The sequence below is a fragment of the Oncorhynchus masou genome, chromosome 14 (genome assembly GCF_036934945.1).
Source record: "Oncorhynchus masou masou isolate Uvic2021 chromosome 14, UVic_Omas_1.1, whole genome shotgun sequence".
Taxonomy (NCBI): Eukaryota; Metazoa; Chordata; class Actinopteri; order Salmoniformes; family Salmonidae; genus Oncorhynchus; species Oncorhynchus masou.
The window spans coordinates 31,622,117-31,647,929 of NC_088225.1; the positions used below are offsets into that span (position 1 = coordinate 31,622,117).

A 25,813-nucleotide genomic window follows, 5' to 3' on the forward strand; every position below is an offset into this window, starting at 1 on the left:
CGCCTGGAGACATCATTATCCTAAAGTATATCATGTCTATTGTCTGAAACGGCTTTCTATACTGTGAAATATGACTGGTTGTTTTGCAGGCAAGGTCATGACGAGGCAAATACAGTCCATAGCACTACCAAGACAGCTGCACTACGAAGACAGCAAATGGATCTGCGCAGATCCGCAATGGACAGTTGAATGCACGGTTCGGATGAGAATACGATGAATTGATGTGATATCAGATTCAGATAATTCTTTATCTCTCTCTCTGACATCCCACTCCTACAACAGGAGGGTTTATCTTATCGTTTGAAGACCTGAAGTGAAGACTCCTGGAATATCACATAGTGCCATTAATTAAGCAGAAAGTAACATTCAATCTTCCTCCCACACCACTCACTGTCTCCCCTTCTCCTCTTCTCTTGTCTTCTCCCCTTCTCTTCCTCTTCTCCTTTTCTCCTCTTCTTCTCTTCTCCTCTTCTCCTCTTATCCTCTCTTCTTCTCTTCTTCTCTTCTCCTCTTCTCCTTTTCTCCTCTTCTTCTCTTCTCCTCTTCTCCTCTTCTTCTCTTCTTCTCTTATTCTCTTCTTCTCTTCTTCTCTTCTCCTCCCCTTCTCTACTCTTCTCTTCTTTTCTTCTCTTCTTTTCGTCTCCCCTTCTCCTCTTCTCCTCCTCCTCTTCTCTTCTCATCTTCTTCTCTTCTCCTCTTATCTTCTCTTCTTCTCTACTCTTCTCATCTTCTCTTCTTCTCTTCTCTTTTTCTCTTCTCCTCTTCCCCTCTCCTCTTCTCTTCTCTGCTTCTCTTATCTTCTTCTCCTCCCCTTCTCTACTCTTCTCTTATTTTCTTCTTCTCTTCTTTTCGTCTCCCCTTCTCCTCTTCTCCTCTTCTCTTCTCTTCTTCTCTTCTTCTCTACTCTTCTCGTCTTCTCTTCTTCTCTTCTTCTCTTCTCTTTTTCTCTTCTCCTCTTCCCCTCTCCTCTTCTCTGCTTCTCTTCTCTTCTTCTCCTCCCCTTCTCTACTCTTCTCTTATTTTCTTCTTCTCTTTCTTTTCATCTCCCCTTCTCCTCTTCTCCTCTTCTCCTCTTCTCTTCTCATCCTCTCCTCATCTCATCTTCTCTTCTTCTCTTCTCTTCTTCTCTTCTCTTTTCATCTCCTCTTTTCATCTCCTCTTCTCTTCTTCTTCTCTTCTTCTCTACTCTTCTCTTCTGTTCACTTAATTTCTTCTTCTTCTATTCTCTTCTCTTCTTCTTCTTCTTCTCCTCTACTCTTCTTCTACTCTTCTTCTCTTCTTCTCGTCTCTCCTCTTCTCCTCTTATCTTCTCTTCTCCTCTTCTCCCCTTCTCTTCTTCTCCTGTTCTCTTCTCCTCCTCTTCTCCTCTTCTCTTATTTTCTTCTCCTCTTCTCCTCTCTTCTCCTCTTCTCTTCTCTTCTTCTCCTCCTCTTCTCTATTCTTCTCTTATTTTCTTCTTCTCTTCTTCTTGTCTCCTCTTCTCCTCTTCCCCATCTCTTCTCCTCTTCTCCTCTTCTCTTCTCCTCTTTTCTTCTCCTCTTCTCTTCTTCTCTTCTTCTCTTCTCTTTTTCTCTTCTCCTTCCCTCTTCGCACTCCTCTTCTCCTCTTCTCTTCTTCTTCTCTATTCTTCTCTTACTTTCTTCTTCTCTTCTTCTCATCTCCTCTTCTCCACTTCTCCTCTTCTCCTCTTCTTCTCTTCTTCTCTACTTCTTTTCTCCTCTTCTCTTCTCTTCTATTATTTCCGTCTTCTCTTCTCTTCTTTCCTTTGTCTCATCTCCTATTCTCTTCTTCTTCTCTTCTTCTCATCTTCTTCTCTACTCTTCTCTTCTTTTCTTCTTCTCCTCTTCTCTTCTTCTTCTCCTCTCCTCTCCTCTTCTCTTCTCTTCTCTTCTCTTCTTCTTCTCTTCTTCTCTACCCTTCTATTCTCTTCTCCTATCTTGTCCTCTTCTCTTCTTCTCTTCTCTCAACTCATCTCCTCCCTTCCCTTTTCTTCCCCTCCCCTTCTCTCCTCTAGCATCTCCTCTATTAAAAACATACATTCTCCCCGAAGAGTCCTTGATGTTTGGAGAACTTCTCCTCCTATTATCAACTTAAATAACCACTTCCCCTGGGAAGGAAAACAGATCCATTAGACTAACACTGTCTCCTACTGGGGAACTCTGATATCTGTCTCCTACTGGGGAACTCTGATATCTGTCTCCTACTGGGGAACTCTGATATCTGTCTCCTACTGGGGAACTCTGATATCTGTCTCCTACTGGGGAACTCTGATATCTGTCTCCTACTGGGGAACTCTGATATCTGTCTCCTACTGGGGAACTCTGATATCTGTCTCCTACTGGGGAACTCTGATATCTGTCTCCTACTGGGGAACTCTGATATCTGTCTCCTACTGGGGAACTCTGATATCTGTCTCCTACTGGGGAACTCTGATATCTGTCTCCTACTGGGGAACTCTGATATCTGTCTCCTACTGGGGAACTCTGATATCTGTCTCCTACTCTGTATCTCCCTACTGGGGAACTCTGATATCTGTCTCCTACTGGGGAACTCTGATATCTGTCTCCTACTGGGGAACTCTGATATCTGTCTCCTGGGGAACTCTGATATCTGTCTCCTACTGGGGAACTCTGATATCTGTCTCCTACTGGGGAACTCTGATATCTGTCTCCTACTGGGGAACTCTGATATCTGTCTCCTACTGGGGAACTCTGATATCTGTCTCCTACTGAGGAACTCTGATATCTGTCTCCTACTGGGGAACTCTGATATCTGTCTCCTACTAGGGAACTCTGATATCTGTCTCCTACTGAGGAACTCTGATATCTGTCTCCTACTGGGGAACTCTGATATCTGTCTCCTACTGGGGAACTCTGATATCTGTCTCCTACTGGGGAGGAACTCTGATATCTGTCTCCTACTGGGGAACTCTGATATCTGTCTCCTACTGGGGAACTCTGATATCTGTCTCCTACTGGGGAACTCTGATATCTGTCTCCTACTGGGGAACTCTGATATCTGTCTCCTACTGGGGAACTCTGATATCTGTCTCCTACTGGGGAACTCTGAACTATCTGTCTCCTACTGTCTCCTACTGGGAACTCTGATATCTGTCTCCTACTGGGGAACTCTGATATATGTCTCCTACTGGGGAACTCTGATATCTGTCTCCTACTGGGGAACTCTGATATCTGTCTCCTACTGGGGAACTCTGATATCTGTCTCCTACTGGGGAACTCCGAGGATACACCTCCCGGCTCCACCGTCCATCTCCCCTGAGGTCAGGACTGGGGTGAGGCGAAGGGCGCTGGGATGGTGGGTGGAGGGTGCAGGCCCTTTTCCTGTTGAAAATTTTGTAAGATGAACTTTCACACTCACACACGGACACATACCCACAGGACTGCGTCCTTCCTTGTAATGATATCCAGGCCCAGACATTCTTAAAAGGTCATTGGTTATTGAAACAAAATAAACAGGTCATCAGCCTCACTAACACACTATGCTAACAAATACCTTGCCCCGGGCAATATAGGGCTGGCATGTCCAAGTCCATAACAGAACAATGGCATGGTGTGTGTGTGTGTGTGTGTGTGTGTGTGTGTGTGTGTGTGTGTGTGTGTGTGTGTGTGTGTGTGTGTGTGTGTGTGTGTGTGTGTGTGTGTGAGAGAAAGAGAGAGATAGAGAGGGAAGAGAGCAACTGCAGGAGATATGGTGGGACAGATAAGTGGGTCGAACATGTGTGTGTGAGATCATTTTTAAGGGAGTGTGTCTGCCTGTCTTATGGGCTTACATTTTCCCAACTGCACCCCAATGACACACACACACTGGATTGAGGTCCTGGCAGATTGAGACACACACACACACACAGCGCGATCAGAGGCCCCAGCTTCCTCTCAGTGGGGGAGTTTTATCATCCTATTAGAGAGAGCCCCCTCACGCCCCCGCTCCCTCACGCCCCCGCTCCCCCTCATCCCCATCTCCTTCTCCTCCTCATCCCCCCCATCCCGCCATAGACCATTGCCCCGCTAAACTCTGACAATTGGTGACAAATGGCCTGCACAGCACACCATGTGACAGTTGCTCCGGGAGACGGTGGCCAACCTAGGGCCGAAGAGGGGGGAGGGGGGTACGCTGGTCTGGGGTAGCAACGAGGCGCCTGGCACAGGTGGCTGAAAATGAATGCAGATCCGGGGCTGCATCCCAAATGGCAACCTATTCCCTATGTAGAGCATTACTGCGCCCATAGTGTTCTGGTCAACGGTAGTGCACTATATGGTTAAAAGGGTATCTTTTGGGACACAGATCTGGACTCTGATTGGACCTGACAGCACAGGAGCGGTGGAGTGTGGGAATTGGCCGGGCTGCCCTGGATCCACACACAGCTCTACATTAGATGATGGAGGGACAGAGGATGACAGGAGGGGGGGAGGGAGGATGGGAGGAAGGAGGAGGGGAGGAAGCAGGAGGAGGGGAGGAAGGAGGGAGGAGGGGAGGAAGGAGGGAGGGAGGAGGAGAGGAAGTAGGGAGGAGGGGAGGAAGGCAGGAAGAGGAGAGGAAAGAGGGAGTAGGGGAAGAAGGATGGAGGAGGGGAGGAAGGCAGAAAGAGGGGAGGAAGGAGGGGAAGGAAGGAAGGAAGGAGGGAGGAGGGGAGGAAGACAGGAAGAGGAGAGGAAAGAGGGAGGAGGGGAAGAAGGATAGAGGAGGGGAGGAAGGCAGGAGAAGGAGAGAAGAGGACAAATATAACACACCAGTGGGTTGAGACACACACGTCCTCACACTTACTACCACACACGTCCTCACACTTACTACCACACACATCCTCACTTACTACCACACATCCTCACTTACTACCACACACGTCCTCACACTTACTACCACACACGTCCTCACACTTACTACCACACACGTCCTCTCACTTACTACCACACACGTCCTCTCACTTACTACCACACACGTCCTCACACTTACTACCACACACGTCCTCACGCTTACTACCACACACGTCCTCACTTACTACCACACACGTCCTCACTTACTACCACACACGTCTTCACTCACTACCACACACGTCCTCACTTACTACCACACACGTCCTCACTTACTACCATACACGTCCTCACTTACTACCACACACGTCCTCACGCTTACTACCACACACGTCCTCACTTACTACCACACGTCCTCACACTTACTACCACACACGTCCTCTCACTTACTACCACACACGTCCTCACACTTACTACCACACACGTCCTCACACTTACTACCACACACGTCCTCACTTACTACCACACACGTCCTCACTTACTACCACACACGTCCTCACTTACTACCACACACGTCCTCACTTACTACCATACACGTCCTCACTTACTACCACACACGTCCTCACTTACTACCATACACGTCCTCACACTTACTACCACACACGTCCTCACTTACTACCACACACATCCTCACTTACTAACACATAGAACATGTCTGTTTGGGTCACAGGTGGGGAAAGACATGAAGAGAAACTTCCTTAAAGTTACTGAAAAACACAACCACTGCTTTTTTTAATAGTTATTTTTCTTTAATAAACTCTGAGTGTATTCAAATTTTTGTAACTACCAAATCAAATCAAATGTTATTTGTCATACAACAGCTGTAGACTTTACTGTGAAATGCTGACTTACGAGCCCTTTCCCTACGATGCACAGTTAAAAAGTAAGAGTATTAGCAAATGAAAAAGCAAAGTCGGATCGCACCACTTAATATGTTGACCTTCTTCGTCGGCGCCATCTTATACACACAAATAAGTAAAAATGTTCTGCAGTGTTAAACAATGTTTCCTGAAGTTGACCAAACAGGTAGCATCCATCTCCTTAGGGTCATGTTCAGTAGGGAGGAGGGAGGAGGGAAGGAAGGAGGGAGGAAGGAGGGAGGAGGGAAGGAAGGAGGGAGGAAGGAGGGAGGAGGGAAGGAAGGAGGGAGGAAGGAGGGAGGAGGAGGGAGGAGAAAACATGTCTAATGAGGGCACATATTCATTTCCATTGCAAAATGTTTTGCCATATTATGCCATAATGAATACAAACCAGCTCCTGGCCGTACGTGTGACCTGTAGTAACAGTGTCCTCTCTGAAATAGTCTGGGAGGAAAGGGTTAAGTATTATGCCATAATGAATACAAACCAGCTCCTGGCCGTACGTGTGACCTGTAGTAACAGTGTCCACTCTGAAATAGTCTGGGAGGAAAGGGTTAAGTATTATGCCATAATGAATACAAACCAGCTCCTGGCCGTAACCTGTAGTAACAGTGTCCACTCTGAAGTCGTCTGGGAGGAAAGGGTTAAGTATTATGCCATAATGAATACAAGCCAGCTCCTGGCCGTACGTGTGACCTGTAGTAACAGTGTCCACTCTGAAGTCGTCTGGGAGGAAAGGGTTAAGTATTATGCCATAATGAATACAAGCCAGCTCCTGGCCGTACGTGTGACCTGTAGTAACAGTGTCCACTCTGAGATAATGAATACAAGCCAGCTCTGGGAGGTGAAGGGTTAAGTCGTCTGGGATTATATTATGCCATAATGAATACAAGCCAGCTCCTGGCCGTACGTGTGACCTGTAGTAACAGTGTCCACTCTGAAGTCGTCTGGGAGGAAAGGGTTAAGTATGCAGCTGCCCACCTAAGGCATGTTGAGCTGGGAGAGGCCAGACATTCTAGCTCCAATCAGCTGCTATGGTGCATAATAACAGGGGCTGCATTCGCAGACACACACACACACACACACACACACACACACACACACACACACACACACACACACACACACACACACACACACACACACACACACACACACACACACACTTGCTGAACTTACGTACACACTAATTGGACCCAAGGCAGAACGCACGTCATAGCTGAGGCCGCCGTGCGTAAGTTCCCTGTTCTCTCCCATTAACAGGCCATGTGACAACCAGGCAACTGGGTCCGGATGAAGGCTGTTTCCATACTATGGCACTCTGCCTGGTCCTGGTGCTGGTGCTGGTCCTGGTGCTGGTCCTGGTGCTGGTGCTGGACCTGGTGCTGGTGCTGGTCCTGGTGCTGGTCCTGGTGCTGGACCTGGTGCTGGTGCTGGTTCTGGTGCTGGTCCTGGTGCTGGTCCTGGTGCTGGTCCTGGTGCTGGACCTGGTGCTGGTGCTGGTTCTGGTGCTGGTGCTGGTCCTGGTGCTGGTCCTGGTCCTGGTGCTGGTGCTGGTCCTGGTGCTGGTGCTGGTCCTGGTGCTGGTCCTGGTGCTGGTCCTGGTGCTGGACCTGATGCTGGTGCTGGTTCTGGTGCTGGTGCTGGTGCTGGTGCTGGTCCTGGTCCTGGTGCTGGTGCTGGACCTGGTGCTGGTGCTGGTCCTGGTGCTGGTGCTGGTCCTGGTGCTGGTGCTGGTGCTGGTCCTGGTCCTGGTCCTGGTGGTGGTGCTGGTGCTGGTGCTGGTCCTGGTGCTGGTGCTGGTCCTGGTGCTGGTGCTGGTCCTGGTGCTGGTCCTGGTGCTGGTGCTGGTGCTGGTGCTGGTGCTGGTGCTGGTCCTGGTCCTGGTGCTGGTCCTGGTGCTGGTGCTGGTGCTGGTGCTGGTGCTGGTCCTGGTGCTGGTCCTGGTCCTGGTGGTGGTCCTGGTGCTGGTGCTGGTCCTGGTCCTGGTGGTGGTCCTGGTGCTGGTGCTGGTCCTGGTCCTGGTGGTGGTCCTGGTGCTGGTCCTGGTCCTGGTCCTGGTGCTGGACCTGGTGCTGGTGCTGGTTCTGGTGCTGGTGCTGGTCCTGGTCCTGGTGGTGGTCCTGGTGCTGGTGCTGGTCCTGGTGCTGGTGCTGGACCTGGCTCAGGGTCCGGTTCATTAGGCATCAGAAGGAGAAAACAGACCGAATCAGAAAGGGACAACCTGGACTGTCTTTTCTGATCTAAAACGTTTTGACTCGTTTTACGTTTTGTCCCCTTATTATTAATCTGACATTAGATTGAACACCACTGGGTATTTTAGCCTGCTATATATAGTTCTTCCTCTGAGCAGTCTCCCCACAAACCCCCTGCACCCCTCCCTGGGTCACCCTATGCACAGCATAAAATGTACCATTTGGACAGTAGCATCTCAATGCCGGGCATTTGAAAAAGGTGGCTCATGAATAATGACGTCGAGAGGCTGAAAATGATGTCCTTAATAGGACGACACTGGTGAGGATAAGGGCTCATCTTTTGTATTACATTGTGGTCAGGTTTTGTTCATGTCTTTTTAGCAACCAGAAAAATACGCCTTCATCTGGTTGTAATCCGAACAGAAAGCAACCAACAGATTATATGGTAAATGATGCCTTCTCGATTAGAAAACCAGTTTACAACTAGATTTTGCTTGATGGGATATCTGCAGCTATGAGAAGGTATAGCTTTATACACAGCTTCCATCACAGAGGATACATCTACAGAGCCACAGCTCTAACTAACCCACCTGACTGAGTTCGGAGACTGAGACAGTCCTACTATGGACACCAGAGCTAGGATCATCTACCCAGAATGCATCTGATGAAAACTGACATGCTCATCTTCTTTAACTTGACCCCACTTCCTCTAGAGTTCAAGTACAACTTTATTCCTTTTCACAGCACGACCCTGATGTTACAACACCTAAAATCGAACCAGCACCAACATAACAGACTGATCCTCATGTTTCATAAAGTGTGTGCATACAATAGATCAACAGTATTTCCTTACACCATGACTATCCACACACTGGTCTCGTCACGCCTTTTCATCTCCTAGAGATTGACCAGGATATTGAGTTAAAGTTGGTGACATCACGTCTTGCGCGTGGTGAAACATCCTAAAACAGTTCTACAGCTGCACCATCGAGAGCATCTTGAATGGCTGTATCGCCGCTTGGTATGGGAAATGCACCGCTCTCGACCGCTAAGTGCCACAAAATTTGCCAAAGACGTTGTCAAACGGTACCAGACCATTGGCCTTCGGACAAACAGGCTCAGAGCACAGCTTCTACCCCCAAGATTTTGGGGCGGCAGGGTAGCCTAGTGGTTAGAGCGTTGGACTAGAAACCGGAAGGTTGCAAGTTCAAGCTGACAAGGTACAAGTCTGTCATTCTGCCCCTGAACAGGCAGTTAACCCATTGTCCCCAGGCCATCATTGAAAATAAGAATATGTTCTTAACTGACTTGCCTGGTTAAATAAAGATAAAAATAAATTAAGAGTGCTAAATAGTTCATTAGATGGTTACCCAGACTATCTGCCTTGACATTATCTTGCTCTATGTACACTCATAATACTATATATACAGTGCCTTGTGAAAATATTCGGCCCCCTTGAACTTTGCGACCTTTTGCCACATTTCAGGCTTCAAACATAAAGATATAAAACTGTATTTTTTTGTGAAGAATCAACAACAAGTGGGACACAATCATGAAGTGGAACGACATTTATTGGATATTTCAAACTTTTTTAACAAATCAAAAACTGAAAAATTGGGCGTGCAAAATTATTCAGCCCCTTTACTTTCAGTGCAGCAAACTCTCTCCGGAAGTTCAGTGAGGATCTCTGAATGATCCAATGTTGACCTAAATGACTAATGATGATAAATACAATCCACCTGTGTGTAATCAAGTCTCCGTATAAATGCACCTGCACTGTGATAGTCTCAGAGGTCCGTTAAAAGCGCAGAGAGCATCATGAAGAACAAGGAACACACCAGGCAGGTCCGAGATACTGTTGTGAAGAAGTTTAAAGCCGGATTTGGATACAAAAAGATTTCCCAAGCTTTAAACATCCCAAGGAGCACTGTGCAAGCGATAATATTGAAATGGAAGGAGTATCAGACCACTGCAAATCTACCAATACCTGGCCATCCCTCTAAACTTTCAGCTCATACAAGGAGAAGACTGATCAGAGATGCAGCCAAGAGGCCCATGAACACTCTGGATGAACTGCAGAGATCTACAGCTGAGGTGGGAGACTCTGTCCATAGGACAACAATCAGTCGTATATTGCACAAATCTGGCCTTTATGGAAGAGTGGCAAGAAGAAAGCCATTTCTTAAAGATATCCATAAAAAGTGTCGTTTAAAGTTCGCCACAAGCCACCTGGGCGACACACCAAACATGTGGAAGAAGGTGCTCTGGTCAGATGAAACCAAAATTTAACTTTTTGGCAACAATGCAAAACGTTATGTTGGGCGTAAAAGCAACACAGCTCATCACCCTGAACATACCATACCCACTGTCAAACATGGTGGTGGCAGCATCATGGTTTGGGCCTGCTTTTCTTCAGCAGGGACAGGGAAGATGGTTAAAATTGATGGGAAGATGGATGGAGCCAAATACAGGACCATTCTGGAAGAAAACATGATGAGTCTGCAAAAGACCTGAGACTGGGACGGAGATTAGTCTTCCAACAAGACAATGATCCAAAACATAAAGCAAAATCTACAATGGAATGGTTCAAAAATAAACATATCCAGGTGTTAGAATGGCCAAGTCAAAGTCCAGACCTGAATCCAATCGAGAATCTGTGGAAAGAACTGAAAACTGCTGTTCACAAATGCTCTCCATCCAACCTTACTGAGCTCGAGCTGTTTTGCAAGGAGGAATGGGAAAAAAATTCAGTCTCTCGATGTGCAAAACTGATAGAGACATACCCCAAGCGACTTACAGCTGTCATCGCATCAAAAGGTGGCGCTACAAAGTATTAACTTAAGGGGGCTGAATAATTTTGCACGCCCAATTTTTCAGTTTGAAGTTTGAAATATCCAATAAATGTCGTCCCAATTCATGATTGTGTCCCACTTGTTGTTGATTCTTCACAAAAAAAATAGTTTTATATCTTTATGTTTGAAGCCTGAAATGTGGCAACAGGTCGCAAAGTTCAAGGGGGCCGAATACTTTCGCAAGGCACTGTACACACTATATACACACTCACACACACACACACTACAACGACACTCACACAAAACTCATTCACATAGACTGCATATGCACACACGCACCTTGGGTGTAAGTGCCATTCCCACCCTTCATCCCCAGTGGAGGGGACCCCCACCCTCCCTCTCCCACGGTATGACAGTACAAATGAATCAAGCCCCTAGACATCCCCTCAGCCTTCACAGAACAAAAGGATTGCATCAGCCTCACTGCAGCCAATTAAATAACATGTGCAAGAATGTGTGTGTGTGTGTGTGTGTGTGTGTGTGTGTGTGTGTGTGTGTGTGTGTGTGTGTGCGTGTGTCTGTGCGTGTGTGCGTGTGTGTGTGTGCATATGTGTGCATATGTGTGTGTGTGTATGTTGGGTGTGAGTGTGTGTGTGTGCATGCATTTGTGTACATCATGCATATGTATGTTTATGTTCATCAGTAGCGACAGACCATCTGGAAAACATGCATATGCATGAACACATATGTCATATGTCTAACGACTAAATATAACATGCCCATACGTGCATTCATACTGTACAGTATGTGTGTTTGCCTTTCAGAACGTCCATGTACGAGCATGTGGACGAGTGTGTGTTTTTCTGTGAAAGGGGTGCAGCCAGGCACAGAGGGGGCCAGCGGATCAGCTGTGCAGGTTTGGTGTCTCCGAGGAGTGGGGTGTGAGAGGACACGTCGGTGCCTGTGTGTGGGAACCCCTCGCTCCTCACTTCTCATACATTGTTCTCCTCGCTCCTACAAACCGTTAATGCCACAAAAGATGCTCAGCCCCATTGTAGCGCGGGACAGCTGAGGGGGAGAGTGGGGGAGAGGAGAGGGAGGCCAGAGGGTGTGGAGGGGAGGGGAGAGGAGGGGGTGGATTGAGGAGACTAGGGGGAGAGCTCCAAAGAAGCCAGAGCTGGCTATAGCTGGCCTTCTCTCCCCTCTCCTCTCCACCTTCTCCCTACTCAGCGCTGCCACTTAGCCCCTTCTCAAGAGGATTTGGCTGGGCTGGATTTTAGGGGCGCAATGCTTATCAGACAATGGAATTAAACCAACTCAAGGCACCAGAGCTTTCCCCTTTGGGACCGTCCACGGTTAGTCTGAGAATCTAGTGAAGGACGGCTTAGGTGATGTTACGTTTTCATTAGACCTCTGAAGCCAAACGGGTTACTTATGGTAAAAGGGACTTGGCCACCATTGTGATGCAAATCCTGATTATTTCTCCTAATTAAAGCAAGTGAGGGAGGGAGGGAGGGAGGGGGGAATGAGGGAGGGATGGGGATGGAGAGAGAGAGAGAAAAGGGGAGGAGTTGACACTGACAGACCTGAATACTCCATCTCGGCTGTAATTCTCACGTCCCTCCCAGACCTTGAGCTCTGGAGCTTCAGTCTAGTTGCTGGGAGATTTGGATGAATTAGATGGTTGGTTTTGGCAGGGGGACTGACGTTTCGGTAAGACTTTATTTAAGTCTTCAGATGTACTGCTTTATGTTATGGTTCTAATGCGTTATAAGACTTGTAATAAACGTTTGACCCCCTAAGGTCGATGTCCATGGCCCAGCGGAAATAGAATTAGCATAATACAAAAATCCCCATAAAACTACTGTTTAAGACCCAGTTTCAGTCTATTTATACCATCTCATAGTGACGCAGACTAAATAACAGCCTTTTAACTGACAGACCCCATCAGAACACAAAATATACGCTGGTTTTACTCTGACGTTTGTAAACAAAGTAAATGTAAACAAACACTGTATAGCCTTTTAAAACTGTCATTTTGATCATGGATGTTGAATCCTTTGCGGAGAGTGATTCTCCAGCCCCAGCTTGGTTTTCTGAAACACTGATTGCCAATTTCAGTCTGATCTAATCAAAACCTCCTTCACTCTTCTATAGATGTTTATGTACTATAACTGCATTGGCACCAGACCAAATGCATACTGCAACCTGTAAATAGTACTGTGGGTAGTAGTCTAATGAAGTCATCCTCTGTGACTCTGATCCAGAATGAGAAGAACACAATGTTCAAGAACAGTTTCACTTCAGAAAGTTACCAAAAAAAGTCAGATTTTTTGGAGGAAAACAACAACAACAATTGGGGACTCATTTGTGTTATTGTTTATCATTGTTGTGGTAATTCCCTACAACAGACAGATAGATATGATGATTGTCTGTGACTACAGGGGGTGAAACGAAGACACTCAGTCTCTGTCTCACCTCCTCTGTAGGAGGTTCACAACAAAGCAGAAGGGAATCACAACAACTTGCTACACCACCAGAGGAGCATCTGCCCTCCACATCTGGTTACCACTTTATTCACTGGTCAGGAACCCGTCCCAACACACTGTGTGTGTGTACATGTGTGTGTACATGTGTCCGTGTGTGTGTGTGTGTACATGTGTGTGTACATTTGTCCGTGTGTGTGTACGTGTGTCCGTGTGTGTGTACATGTGTCCGTGTGTGTGTACATGTGTCCGTGTGTGTGTGTACATGTGTCCGTGTGTGTGTGGTGTGTGTGTGTGTGTGTGTACATGTGTCCGTGTGTGTGTACGTGTGTCCGTGTGTGTGTGTACATGTGTCCGTGTGTGTGTACGTGTGTCCGTGTGTGTGTGTGTACATGTGTCCGTGTGTGTGTGTGTACGTGTGTCCGTGTGTGTGTGTGTGTACGTGTGTCCGTGTGTGTGTGTACATGTGTCCGTGTGTGTGTACGTGTGTCCGTGTGTACATGTGTCCGTGTATGTGTGTGTACGTGTGTCCGTGTGTGTGTGTGTGTACGTGTGTCTGTGTGTGTGTGTACATGTGTCCGTGTGTGTGTACGTGTGTCCGTGTGTGTGTGTGTACATGTGTCCGTGTGTGTGTGTGTACGTGTGTCCGTGTGTGTGTGTACGTGTGTCCGTGTGTGCATGTGTGCATGTGCACGTTCTGCGAGGGGGAGGGGGGTTGAGCAGGACAGAAAGAGAGAGAGACGAGGGGAGCATGTGTACAAATCATCCCCCCTCCCCACCCTCAGCCATGGGCAAAGAGAGGGAGGGAGGCCGGTACGAGGGTGTTGCATTAGGGGTGTTGGTGTGGAGCTGATGAGTGGTGGTTCTGGTACTGGCGTTGGTTACTCCTGCTCCACCAGTCCTCTTGGGGGGGTTAGACCCTGAGAACTCCCCCCCCTCCCTTGGTGTAGCTCGGAGTGCTGCAGCTCCCTGGGAGCGCGGTGGGAGCCAGTGTTGCCCCCCTGCAGCTTAAGCCTCTGTCTCTTTTTGTCCACAGCACAACAGCCTGTGGCATTCCGTGGCAGGCAAAGCTCACTGCTCTCTGTCACATGGGCCAGATTAGCCCAACTAAGACCTCAATAGAATGCTCACTTTAACTCACCCATTCCAGCACTGACCCCCCCCCCAACCACCCCCCTTTCCTCCATCCCAGCACCCCCAAAACCCTCTGACACACACACCCACACCCAGTTGAACCGTTCCTTGTCTAGACAGCACCGCAAAGCAGCCATTATGATTCGTGGTTATTAAGACTTTATAAATCCTGCTCTCTTTGTCATTGTCACATTCCCAGCGGTGCACATGAATAAACATGCAGTGCAACGAGACCTATTTCCCACTGGGGAGACACCACTTCCTCCCTGGCCTGGTCTGGCCTGCCCCGCCTCCTGCATCCCGCCGCTGATAAGACGCCACTGTAGCGCAACAGCATCATTTCTGGAGTCTGGAGGGTTAGATGTGGGAATATCTTAAACGCTGAATTTACATCTAGTTCAAATCCATTTTCTGCTGTAATTGAGGTTTTTGAATGCCTCCTGGCCCCTCCGGTCTCTTTTCCCTTCCCAGCAACATGATGCAGTTTTCAGAACGTAGGTCACAGAGAATCTGGGATTGCATCCCAAATGTGTCCATAGGGATCAGCTCAAAGATAGTACACTATATAGGGAATAGGGTGCAATTTGGGACACAAACATGGTTATCCATGGATCCAGCCAAATGGCCACTAGACCACTACCTCTCAGACTAGACCAAACCAGGCCTGGCCCCAGGGGGCTTGCAGGGGAGGCGGACATTCGCTAGGGGAACTTCTAGGAAATGGGAGCTCTGAAGGGGCAGGAATCAGTCTGAGGAAGGCTGCCAGAGGGAGGGACGGCCTGATGCAGGATGGATGGAAGGGAAGGATGGGAGTCAGAGCTTGGGGAGGTTGGGGGTTAAACCGTACTCTCCTAGGGGGTTAGTACTTCCACAACAAAGCCACCTGACTACCTTTTAAAGACAAAGGGTGAAACACATATGGTTCATGTTTGTAGTATGTCAGACTTACACCGATCAGCCCCACCACCACCACCACCCCTTCAAGATCATTACGATATGTATGTATGTAGTAATTCCTCAAATGGGTACGATTAGATTAAACTTGACCAGATAACTGTTGTTAATGTTTAGTTGTTTTAGGTGCAGAGTAGACTTCAATTATGTGTCACCACTTAGTACAGTGGAGTGAGTTTCATGATGGTATGGTTTTTAGAGAGGGGGTTGTTGGTTTAGTGGGTCAGTCTCCTACTGTGATTGAGCATTAAAGGACGGCCTGCTGTAAAGGGGGGAGTACGGACCATGTTAAGGCTGAGGCTGGGGCTGGGTCTGGGACAAAGGTTGGGTAAGAGGCTGGGGCTGGAACAAAGGCTGGGGACAAAGGTTGGGGATGGGTCAAAGATTGGATAAGAGGCTGGGGATGGGTCAAAGATGGGTAAGAGGCTGGGGCTGGGTCAAAGGTGGGTCTGGGACAAAGGTTGGGTAAGAGGCTGGGGCTGGGACAAAGATTGGGTAAGAGGCTGGGGATGGAACAAAGGTTGGGTAAGAGGCTGGGTGGGACAAAGGTTGGGTTAGAGTTGGATAAGAGGGGGCTGGGACAAAGATTGGGTAAGAGGATGGGGATGGGTCAAAGATTGGATAAGAGGCTGAGGCTGGGACAAAGATTGGATAAGAGACTGGGGCTGGGACAAAGGTTGGGTAAGAGGCTGGGGATGGGTCAAAGATTGGATAAGAGGCTGAGGCTGGGGGGACAAAGATTGGGAGGTTGGGGATGGGTCAAAGATTGGATAAGAGGGGGCTGGGGCTGGGACAAAGGTTGGGTAAGAGGCTGGGTCTGGGACAAAGATTGGATAAGAGACTGGGGCTGGGTCAAAGATTGGATAAGAGGCTGGGGCTGGGACAAAGATTGGATAAGAGACTGGGGCTGGGACAAAGGTTGGGTAAGAGGCTGGGTCTGGGACAAAGGTTGGGTAAGAGGCTGGGGATGGGTCAAAGATTGGATAAGAGGCTGAGGCTGGGGCTGGGACAAAGATTGGATAAGAGGTTGGGGCTGGGTCAAAGATTGGATAAGAGGATGGGGCTGGGGCTGGGACAAAGGTTGGGTAAGAGGCTGGGGCTGGGACAAAGGTTGGGTAAGAGGCTGGGTCTGGGACAAAGGTTGGGTAAGAGGCTGGGTGTGGGACAAAGGTTGGGTAAGAGGATGGGGCTGGGACAAAGGTTGGGTAAGAGGATGGGGCTGGGACAAAGGTTGGGTAAGAGGACGGGGATGGGACAAAGAGGATAAGGGCTGGGACAAAGGTTGGGTAAGAGGATGGGGCTGGGACAAAGGTTGGGTAAGAGGATGGGGCTGGGACAAAGGTTGGGTAAGAGGATGGGGCTGGGACAAAGATTGGATAAAAGGCTGGGTCTGGGACAAAGATTGGATAAGAGGCTGGGGATGGGTCAAAGATTGGATAAGAGGCTGGGGATGGGTCAAAGATTGGATAAGAGGCTGGGGCTGGGACAAAGGTTGGGTAAGAGGCTGGGCCAGGGGCTGATGCTGAGGCTGGGGTAGAGGCTGGGGCTGAGTTATTTGGGGCTGCACCATTGCAGCATGGTGACACCATCCCTACAGTTGCAACACCATGCCGCAAAGAGGCGGTGCAGAAAATAATTAGGTTTATTTTCAAGTAATGGGGATGGGACTTGGGTTGATCAGAGCGGGACTATTGGGGACAAGTGCAGGCCAGCAAAGAGGATAAGAGGCTACTTTATCACCCTCCACATGAAAGGGACTTCCTCACCCCCCCAAAATGGACAGAGTGAGTAGTAGAGGAGGGAGGGAGAGGGGGGCTGGTTCAAGGTAAGAACTGCCCAATACAAACTGGCCAGCTGGGGCTGGGACAATGGTTGGATAAGAGGCTGGGGCTGGGACAAAGATTGGATAAGAGAGCTGGGGCTGGGTCTGAGGAGCTGGGACAATGAGGAGAACAGTCTGGGGCTGGGGCAATGAGAAAGAGGTTGGGGCTGGGACAAAGATTGAGATAAGAAGAGAGAGCTGAGGTCTGGGGCTGGGACAATGAGGGTAACAGAGGTTGGGTAAGAGGTTGGGGCTGGGACAATGGTTGGGTAAGAGGCTGGGGCTGGGGCAAAGATGAAGAGGCTGTTGCAGGGGCTGAGAGGCTGGGGTAGAGAACGCAGAGAGAGAGGTGCAGAAAATATTCAAGAATGGTCTATTGAGAGCGGACTATTGACAAGTGCGGCCAGCGAGCTACTTTATCACCCTCCACATGAAAGGGACTTCCTCACCACCCCCAAAATGGACAGAGTGAGGAGTAGAGGAGGGAGGGAGAGGGTACGAGAGAGAGAGAGAGAGAGAGAGAGAGAGAGAGAACACGAGAGAGAGAGAGAGAACGCGAGAGAGAGAGAGAGAGAGAATACTCAGAATAGCCATGAACCCAAAAAGTTAACCACTAGGTGGAATGACATAATGTCTTTATACATCCACTGCAGCATCACTTACATGCTGCCTAATTCACACACTGACCGGGAAAGTACTGTAGACATGGAACTGAACTTTAGCTGAAGAACACTGGTATTTTCACAACAGTCTTTAAAATCAGTTTTAAAGTTAACTGTAGACAACAAGCACCTGTTGAGGTAGACATTTGATTTGCAGGTACAACCTTTGCAGAAGTAATTACTTATCATGCGTTTCAGTAAATGTAAATCGGTAATACTTTATCACATGTACGGTGTCCATATTGGGAACGCCTCAGTCTCAGAAATACAGTTCAATCTCAAGATGAATTGAAGTGTTAAACATTGGCAGTGCATGTGGTGGGTATCCCCCATTCAATGTGAAGTGATTTCAACACCTGGAAAGAGTTCTGTATAGAATCCATTACGACATTATCCTTATTAACATGAATTTTATTTCCATGCTTCTGGATCTCTCCTGCTGTTTGCGTACACACACATTACAGCCCTGTTTATTGTCATCAGTCAGTTTCCGCTCCTTCTGACGTCGTATCTGGCAGCTCCAGTGGCCGAGTGAACCACAGCCCAGCAGACGGGCCCAGCCAAGGCTGCAATGCAGTGGTCCTGGCTTTTAACTGGCTGATTAAGTCATGCCTCTGGGTCTCGGAGACATCGTGAGACCCAGTGATTTCTCCCTGACCTGGGTTCAAATAGTATTTGTAATATTTTTAGCGTTTGCTCTCTTCGGACTAGAGTGTCAATTTGGTGGGATGTGCAGTTTTACGGCACTTTCCTATTGGTTTATTGTGCCAGGCAAACTTGATCAAGTCCAGATTAAGTATTTGATATGATTTCAAATAGTAGTTGAACCCAGATCTACTCTCTCCCAAGCCCCTGGTGATCGAACGGAGACCAGCGAGGGGAGCACCAGTGACGTGCATAAATCACATCCCCCCACATCAAATAAAGCCCCACACTTCAAAAGCTCTTAGAAACTCAGGGAAAGGTTCTCGCCAGGGGGCCCGCTGTCGCAACAAAGGCTTCAGCCTACGCCCCTGACTCCAAAACACTGTTCTTGTAAAACACATATGTCATATTTATGTGAGTGCTTTCCTTGTAAAATGTTGTAAAGTTATTAAGGTTTGTAATGGAGGTGCAGTGACAGATCCAAAATGGAGATCATGTGATGACTATGGATCGTTGTAAAGCTGAGGTCGCACGCGTGTGACCGTAGAGGAGAGGACAGAGAAAAGCACAGGTCTATCATTTATGGGACGGAGACTTCACTCTCTTAGTTGGACAAACAAGGTGCCTGCCTATGCAGGGTTTGCCTGTCTTTGTGTGTGTTTGTGCATGTTTCTGTGCTGCGTGCGGGCGTGTGTGTGTGAGTGGTGTGCATGCTGCTGGGTGCATACACCCTGGTTTATCTGTTATACATCTGGTCCTCAGTTTCCCGGGTTTTGGTAGTCCCATGCCACTGGGGATATAACGAGTTGGGATTAAAGACACAAATTGGGTATAATCCCCAGTTCATGGATACGTTGGATACATTATAAAGCCTATATGAATTGGGTCAACTGCCGAGAAGAGGTGATTAAGGTTTACTTGTTGGTGCACACACACACACACACACACACACACACACACACACACACACACACACACACACACACACACACACACACACACACACACACACACACACACACACACACACACACACACACACACACACACACACACACACACACACACACACACGCACACACACACATCCATAGAGCCATTACAAACACACACATTCAATCAAACCACAATGTTTGTCATGGTGCACTTGACATTTAAAGGTATTGTATTCAATAGGTGTTTACCATGAATTCATTCTCTGCCAACGTCAGAGAAGTTGCCTTTAAAAGTCAAATGCAATGTGGTTAGTTTGAATCTCGGCCTCAGTTTACACAATTCATGCATGCTAACTGTACACGTCAACTAGGATGTCAACACACCATGAGAACCCACCCAACACCGTCTACATCCAGCTCCACACCCACTCACCCAGCGTAGTGAGAGAGCGAGTGAGGTCAGCATTTGGCTCGTCACACTGTGGGTACCTGACCATGGTTAGCTGTCAGGCAAGCAGCAAACGCACAGCTAGGCCCCAGAGACTCTCCCAGACACAGGCCTTTCCCTGCCGCCCTGCCCACTTTCCACTAGACTGACTACAGCAGCAGTAATAATACAGCAAGACCTCGCCAGCAGGGTCACCGTCTCACACGCTAAAGAGAGACTCACAGTGACGCATTGTGCTCCGTGCAACTTTAACGGGCGCGTGTCCTAATGTGGACACCTTACATATGGACAGGTACAGTGATCGACGGTGGATGTGGATAGTGGATGTATGTCAGCATAGGTGATTTATAACTGCAATGGTCAAATGTCACTATTTGAACATGTTTTAGTTAGACTGTGTTGGTGTGTGGGAGTAGAGGAGAGATGAAGTACAACTATCTCATCCTAGTTACCTCAAGGCTCTTTGCTCCACTAGGAGCTGAAAGGACTAAGTCCAGTTGAGTTAGTCAAGTTACCACTCTATAATTCACAGTGAGTCAGAGTGGAGACCAGATGGGTGATGGGTATACTCATCTAGTAATGACCTCTTTCTCCAGACATTGACATCAAGGTTTTCATGAAAAAGTCACTTTTTAATTCCCTAGAAGTGTGTATGGGAATGAAGGAGAGGTGGGTGATTTGTTTTTAATGCCCAGAAGTGTGTATGGGAATGAAGGAGAGGTGGGTGATTTGTTTTTAATGCCCAGAAGTGTGTATGGGAATGAAGGAGAGGTGGGTGATTTGGCCCAGAAGTGATGGGAATGAAGGAGAGGTGGGTGATTTTTTTTAATGCCCAGAAGTGTGTATGGGAATGAAGGAGAGGTGGGTGATTTGTTTTTAATGCCCAGAAGTGTGTATGGGAATGAAGGAGAGGTTGGTGATTTGTTTTTAATGCCCAGAAGTGTGTATGGGAATGAAGGAGAGGTGGGTGATTTGTTTTTAATGCCCAGAAGTGTGTATGGGAATGAAGGAGAGGTGGGTGATTTGTTTTTTCATGTGATAGTTGCCAGAGAAGCCTACACATAAAAAGTGCTGTCTAGAACCTAAAAGGGTTATTCGGCTGTCCCCATAGGAGAACCCTTTGAAGAACCCTATTTGGTTCCAGTTTGAATCATTTTGGTTCCAGGTAGAACCATTTTGGGTTCCAAGGAGAACCCTTTTCACAGATGTATACCGTTTTTGTCGTTGTTGTTCTGAACCCACTGTCCCCAAGTCATTGTGACGTCGTGAAGTCCACCACTCCCCTCCCCTAACATTTGATTAACACTTGTTTTACATGATCATCAATATTCAGTATATACCTCAGTGCAAATGCAATCTCCCTGAAGAGGTTTGACTTTGCTAGGTAATAAGAGAGGTAAGCTTTTGCACGAGTGCATGGCGGTCATGGTAAGTAACTGGTAAGCTTTTTCGGGATTATAATTTCCTCCTCATATTGTACAATATGTGTCTCCACACTCCTAGGCCAGGAATGGGCAACTGTGAGGGGGTGGGAGCCACCAAAAATCTGAACTCATTATGAGGGGCAGAAGCGGCTCGTGGGTCTGCGTATCCACATCCATACCCACACATGCGATCAGAGCCAGCCCTCGCCTTTTGGGGGCCAAACCTGACATTTTGTGATGAGTGAGTGTGTTGTTGCAGAAATAAATAAACCCACGCTAAAACAATCAAACTATTTTTGCTACAAAATCAGTATGTTAGGGATTCGGACATATGAAATATGAAAGTCAGTTTGTTTTGGAGGGGGGCATTTTTCACTTTGAGCACCTGCCCCCTGAAAGTTGTGTGAGAGCCCTGCTCAGAAACCTCTCCCAGCTGGTTGTTGTGGATAATGGCTTGGGCCTCTGGGCTGACAGGATCAGTATTCATCAAGCATCCTATACCTTCCTGCTTGTTTGTTCTCTGCTGTGTTCTCACCATAAATTTGCTCTGAGAACAGTGACTTTCGATGGTTTTACGATGCAATGCAATGGTGTGTGTGTGTGTGTGTGTGTGTGTGTGTGTGTGTGTGTGTGTGTGCGTGCGTGTGTGTGTGTGTGTCGATGTGCATGTGACTTGCATAAGCATGTTGGCCCACATATGCTGGGAAGAAAGCACTCTGACTGGCACTGTATGTAGCTCGGAAATTTCTGCTGAAACGTCTGACCTTTTCATTTGGATGGACATATCACCATAAATGAACTAGAAACTGAGGGGACATTTCATTCCAGATCAACTGGAAACTGTCAGTTGTTTTCTAATGCCTGACCTTTGAAAGCAGATACAACACTAGTTACTTCTACCCTGCAAGGGGAATGGGACTTTTATTCTCCTTCAGTGTAGCAGGGTAAGCAGTGGTGGAAAAAGTACCCAATTGCCATACTTGAGTAAAAGTAAAGATACCTTAATAGAAAATCAACCAAGTAAAAGTGAAAGTCACCCAGTAAAGTACTAGTTGAGTAAAAGTCTAAAAGTATTTGGTTTTAAATATACTTAAGTATCAAAAGTAAAAATAATTTCAAATTCCTTATATTAAGCAAACCAAAATGCACAATTAGCTTTTTAACAATTATTTACAGAGAGCCAGGGGCACACTCCAACAGTAGGGAAGACCAGGGATGTTGCCTGATAAGTGTGTGAATTTTACCTGTCATGCTAAGCATTCAAAGTGTAACGAATACTTTTGGGTGTCAGGGAAAATGGATGGAGTAAAAAGTACATCATTTCCCTTGGGAATGTAATGAAGTAAAATGATTTTGACCTAAGTACTTTAGACCACTGAGGGTAAGTCTGTCATAGCCACAGAGAAGAGGTGACATGCAGGGACAGACTGTGGTTGTTGAGAGAGAAGTACTGGAACTCCAGAGATACAGTACCAAGCTGAGAGTGTCAGCAAGGCCCTTCACCTAGTCAAGGGGAACACACCACACCACAGTATCAGCACACAGCGAGCTCCAGAGAAAAGGGAACATGAACTCCACAAATGCTACTTCCAAACGTCACACAATGGTAATGTCCCTACTCACTGTGAATGATTGACTGTGGTACTTATTATTGGAGCCAAAGCACAGAAAGATAATCTGTCCGCACATTTTAATTCACAGGCAATAAAGACAAATCACCAGGAAACATTCCTAGGTGTCAATTTAAATGCTGAATTCAATTTCAAAATCACACTTTAGGAATGTGACCAAAAGAGCTTTCTACCACCTGAGGAACATTGCCAACGTGCCGTTTCTATCCCAGGCTGATACATCACAGGAGGTTGGTGGCACATTCATTTGGGAGGACTGGCTTGTGGTAATGGCTGGAGCGGAATTGGGTGGAATGGTATCAAATACATCGAACACATGGTTTCCATGGTGCATTCCATTTGCTCCGTTCCAGCCATTATTATGAGCCGTCCTCCCCTCAGCAGCCTCCTGTGATACAGAGAGAATCATCCATGCTTTTACTACAAGAAGGCTTGACTACTGTAATGCTCTCCTGTCTGGTCTACCCAATAAAACCATTGTTCAACCTCAAAACAGGCAGAATTCTGCAGCACGGGGACTGACCAGGACCAGACAGAGAACGCATATTACTTCGGTTTAAAGTCTCTGAACTGGCTGCCTGGGATTTAGAACAAATCTGTTAAAAATAATTGAAAGATTATTCTATTGGTTTTTAAATCAATCCTTGATTGTGTAACCCACTACATACAGTATCAGACATGCCTTCAGATATGTACCACTAGGTCCTTCAGGTCCTCTGGCGCTGGTCTTTACATGTTTTATTTTTTATTTCACCAGGCAAGTCAGTTAAGAACAAATTCTTATTTCACAGTGACAGGCTACCCTGGCTAAACGCTTACCCTAACCCAGGCCACGCTGTTCCAGTTGTGCGCTGCCTCATAGGACTCCCGGTCACAGCCGGTTGTGATACAGCCTGAGATCAAACCAGGGTCTGTAGTGACACCTCTAACACTGTGATGCAGTGCCTTAGACTGCTGCGCCACTCAGACCAAGAGGAATGGAGGAGCCTGTAGTTACTATGCCCCCAGCCTCTGGAATAGCCTGCCAGAGAACATGAGGGGGACCAAGAGGAATGGAGGGGCAAGAGGAATGGAGAGAACATGAGGGGGACCAAGAGGAATGGAGGGCAGCCTGTAGTTACTATGCCCCCAGCTCTGGAATAGCCTGCCAGAGAACATGAGGGGGACCAAGAGGAATGGAGGGGCAGCCTGTAGTTAGCCTCTGGATGCCCCCAGTCTCTGGAATAGCCTGCCAGAGAACATGAGGGGGCCAAGAGGAATGGAGGGGCAGCCTGTAGTTACTATGCCCCCAGCCTCTGGAATAGCCTGCCAGAGAACATGAGGGGGACCAAGAGGAATGGAGGGGCAGCCTGTAGTTACTATGCCCCCAGCCTCTGGAATAGCCTGCCAGAGAACATGAGGGGGACCAAGAGGAATGGAGGGCAGCCTGTAGTTACTATGCCCCCAGCCTCTGGAATAGCCTGCCAGAGAACATGAGGGGGACCAAGAGGAATGGAGGGGCCTGTAGTTACTATGCCCCCAGCCTGTAGTTACTATGCCCCCAGCCTCTGGAATAGCCTGCCAGAGAACATGAGGGGGACCAAGAGGAATGGAGGGCAGCCTGCCCCCAGCCTCTGGAATAGCCTGCCAGAGAACATGAGGGGGCCAAGAGGAATGGAGGGGCAGCCTGTAGTTACTATGCCCCCAGCCTCTGGAATAGCCTGCCAGAGAACATGAGGGGGACCAAGAGGAATGGAGGGCAGCCTGTAGTTACTATGCCCCCAGCCTCTGGAATAGCCTGCCAGAGAACATGAGGGGACCAAGAGGAATGGAGGGGCAGCAACTATGAGGAGCCTCTGGAATGGAGAGAACATGGGGGGCAAGCAGCTGTAGTTACTATGCCCCCAGCCTCTGGAATAGCCTGCCAGAGAACATGAGGGGGACCAAGAGGAATGGAGGGCAGCCTGTAGTTACTATGCCCCCAGCCTATATGCCCCCAGCCTGTAGTTACCCCCAGCCTCTGGAATAGCCCCCAGCCAAACTGTGGACATGTAGTTACTATGCCTTTTCCTTTGGGGGCTTTTTAGCCTCTGGAGCCCCGTTAACATCCCAGAACTGATTAGACAGACAGGGAAGACTGAAGACACAGTTACTGTACCCCCCAGCCTGTAGTTACAGGGAAGACTGAAGACACAGTTACTGTAGTTAGTGATCAGCCCTGTTAACATCCTCCCATGAGACAGACAGGGAAGGGGACCAAGAGGAATGGAGTTAGTGATCAGCCCTGTTAACATCCTCCCCATGCAGACAGTAGTTACTATGTGATCAGCCCTGTTAACATCCTCCCCCTCCCCAGAGACATGACAGGGGACCAAGACACAGTTAATGTAGTTACTATCAGCCCTGTTAACATCCTCCCAGCAGACAGGGAAGACTGTAGTTAGGGCAGCCCTGTTAACATTACTATGCCCCCAGCCTGAAGACACAGTTACTGTAGTTAGTGATCAGCCCTGTTAATAGCCTGCCAGAGAACATACTGAAGACACAGTTACTGTCCCCAGCCTGAAGACACAGTTACTGTAGTTAACATCCTATGCCCAGCCCTGTTAACATCCTCCCCATTAGACAGACAGGGAAGACTGAGCCAGACAGGGGAAGACTGAAGAACAGTTACTGTAGTTAGTGATCAGCCCTGTTAACATCCCCCCATGCAGACAGGGAAGACTACTAGGGAAGACTGAAGACACAGTTACTGTAGTTAGTGATCAGCCTCTGGAATAGCCTGCCAGAGAACATGATTAGGGGGAAGACTCAAACTGTGGACATGTTTAAAATATCTTAAAACAAACCTTTTTAGCTTTGCTTTTCCTTTAGACAGACAGGGGACTTTTACTGTAGTTAGTGATCTCTCCCCATACAGACAGGGAAGACTTACTGATCAGCCCTGTTAACATCCTCCCCATTAGACAGACAGGGAAGACTGAAGACACAGTTACTGTAGTTAGTGATCAGCCCTGTTA

At 47.9% G+C, this 25,813-nt stretch overlaps 1 pseudogene; it reads right to left on the reverse strand.

Annotated features, from left to right (window-relative positions):
• Nucleotides 1-276: 276 nt before the first annotated feature.
• LOC135553776 (trichohyalin-like) overlaps nucleotides 277-25,813 on the reverse strand; it is a 139,982-nt pseudogene continuing 114,445 nt past the window's right edge.